The sequence below is a fragment of the Haematobia irritans genome, chromosome 3, assembly GCF_050003625.1.
Source record: "Haematobia irritans isolate KBUSLIRL chromosome 3, ASM5000362v1, whole genome shotgun sequence".
Lineage (NCBI taxonomy): Eukaryota > Metazoa > Arthropoda > Insecta > Diptera > Muscidae > Haematobia > Haematobia irritans.
The window spans coordinates 59,965,125-59,967,843 of NC_134399.1; the positions used below are offsets into that span (position 1 = coordinate 59,965,125).

Below are 2,719 nucleotides of genomic sequence, written 5' to 3' on the forward strand. Positions count from 1 at the left end.
AATAAATTTCGTAACTGCCATTCAGTAATCAGCACTGACATACAGTATTCACAACCGAATTCTCTTTGAAATATTTTTAAATGTCACTTCAATTTTTGTTAATTATTTTGTGCTCAAAGAGATATTATTTCTATCAAATTAAACATCACAATGGACGATTTAAAGCCAATTTTATTGGCATCCACAATGCAGTCCAAAGTATTCTTTTGATGATGACCGACTGTAATTAATGGACGTAAGTAAAATATAGGTCACGATATTGAAGTGAATCATTTATGTTTGGTATATTATATAGGGCACAAATAATCATATACACTCCAATCGGATTTAATGATATATCTCCAGGATGCTTTGTCTACTTAGAACCTCACAGAGATGTCGCAGTGAATAAAGTGGTAGGTTCTGAACTGTTTTTATAAACATGAGAGCACCAAAATCTAACTAATATTATTTGATTTATTTTTAAGTACTAATCAAATATTATGCCAACATTGTACGACGGACCCAAATGGATACAAAGGACCATAGGGCCACCACTCAAATGTTATTTATTTTTCATAATGCCTAGCACACTATCGGGACACACTCAGCAATAAGAAGAAGTTCATCACTTGTGGTTTCAAAATTGGCTTGCTTGTCCAAACGTGTCTGTAGGAACAGATGGCGACCAAAATTAACTTATATGTACAAACTGGTAATACGGGTCCATTTTTATGCCCTTATATTTAAAAAAGTACACACCCTTTCACTTTCAACTGAAAGTCATAATGGGATGTGTATTAAATTTTGTGTGCCCAACCGCTAAAACATTTTAAGGACATTAATTTGTATTTAGCTATACATATTTAATACAAATATTTAAATGTATTTAAACCAAATATAAAAATAAAATAACATTTAAATGAAATTAATTTTTTTCGGTATAGTGCTATTAAAGTTGGTTGACACAACCAAATGAAGAAGGAAGCAACGGCCAATTCCATCGTCTGATACAACCAACTCCATATATAGTATTAGTTGGATTTCCCATAATTCGATTGAGTCGACCGAATTTGTCGGGTGACATAACTGCCAACAGATAGTTGGTGCAACTGCCAAAAGGAGGTTGGCAACACATTCGGTTATCACAACCAATTTGTATTCTCTGTGTACATATGGAGATTACATAAGATTCTGGACTTATAATAACCATTTCTAGTTTTAGAGGAATTTTTAACTTCCTTTCTAAGCGTGCAAGAGTATCTGCCTCTCATATGATTTCAAATCTAAATTCTATAGATCTTTACCCGCATTAATCGAATGAGTACCATAACTACACTCGGGAAATTTTACTTTGGGTGATCAGTGCGCTTTTTTCCCTGAAGTTAATTCGGGAGACCGGTGTAAATGAGGATTATATCACACCCATACCGGTATAAAGCAATGTCAAATTTGCTCATCAATTCATGGTTCTAGATTTACAATTTCTGGAAAAATAAAATACATGTAGATTTAAAATTTTAATCAAATCGGATGAAATGTCGGTTTTATAGATTCAAGAATTCAAATCGGAAGATCGGCACTTTTTGGGAGCCTATAATAACTTTAGATTTACGAGCCTATAATAGAACGAATAATAGAAATTGCAATGTGTCGATGATAAAGAGTCCAATGCATGGGCCGATATAGCCCATTTTCAAACTTGCCTGCAGACAAAAGGATTTCAACACGATAACTTCATTATTGAAGGCTGTAGCGTGATTACAAAAGACATTTGATCAATTGTTTTTTGATTTATACTATACTTACATATATTTAAATAAAATATGTATAATATTTAATTGAGAAGAAATTGGTTTTTAATTTGGTCATGAGCACTATTAAGGTCGGGCAGCACAACCGAATGATGAAGGTACCAACCACCAATGTCGTCGGCTGACCCAACCAACACCATATGACATATTAGTTGTGTTGACCGAATCAGTCGGGTGGCACAACTGCCAACTGGTAGTTGCTACAACTGCCAAAATGAGGTTGGCAATAAATTCGATTGTCACAACCAATTTGTATTCTCTGTGTAAAAGCCAGAGTTTTGGCCCAATTTGGTTGAAATTTTGCACAGGAAGTAGATTTAACATTGTAGCTGTGCGTGCAAAATTTGGTTGAAATCGATTCAGATTTAGATATAGCTCCCATATATATCTTTCGCCCGATATGCACTTATATGGACCCAGAAGCCAGAGTTTTATCCCGATTAGCTTGCACAAGAAGTACAATTGGTAGTATAGTCATGTGTGTCAAATTTGATTGAAATCGGTTCAGATTTAGATATAGCTTCCATATATATTTTTCGCCCGATATGGACTTATATGGCCCCAGAAGCCAGAGTTTTGGCCCAATTTGGTTGAAATTTTGCACTAGGAGTACAATTAGTAATATAGTCATGTGTGCCAAATTTAATTGAAATCGGTTCAGATTTAGATATAGCTCCCATATATATCTTTCGCCCGAGTTTTATCCCGATTAGCTTGAAATTTTGCACAAGGAGTACAATTGGTAGTATAGTCATGTGTGCCAAATTTGATTGAAATCGGTTCAGAGTTAGATATAGCTTCCATATATATTTTTCGCCCGATATGGACTTATATGGCCCCAGAAGCCAGAGTTTTGGCCCAATTTGGTTGAAATTTTGCACTAGGAGTACAATTAGTAATATAGTCATGTGTGCCAAATTTAATTG

The 2,719-nt window shown here is 34.6% G+C and overlaps 1 long non-coding RNA gene across 1 annotated transcript; it reads left to right on the plus strand.

The window, feature by feature from the left end:
• Positions 1-295: 295 nt before the first annotated feature.
• Positions 296-907, plus strand: LOC142228272 (uncharacterized). The gene is made up of 2 exons (XR_012720116.1): positions 296-395; positions 468-907. It is a non-coding gene; the product is annotated as an uncharacterized LOC142228272 (long non-coding RNA).
• Positions 908-2,719: the final 1,812 nt, after the last annotated feature.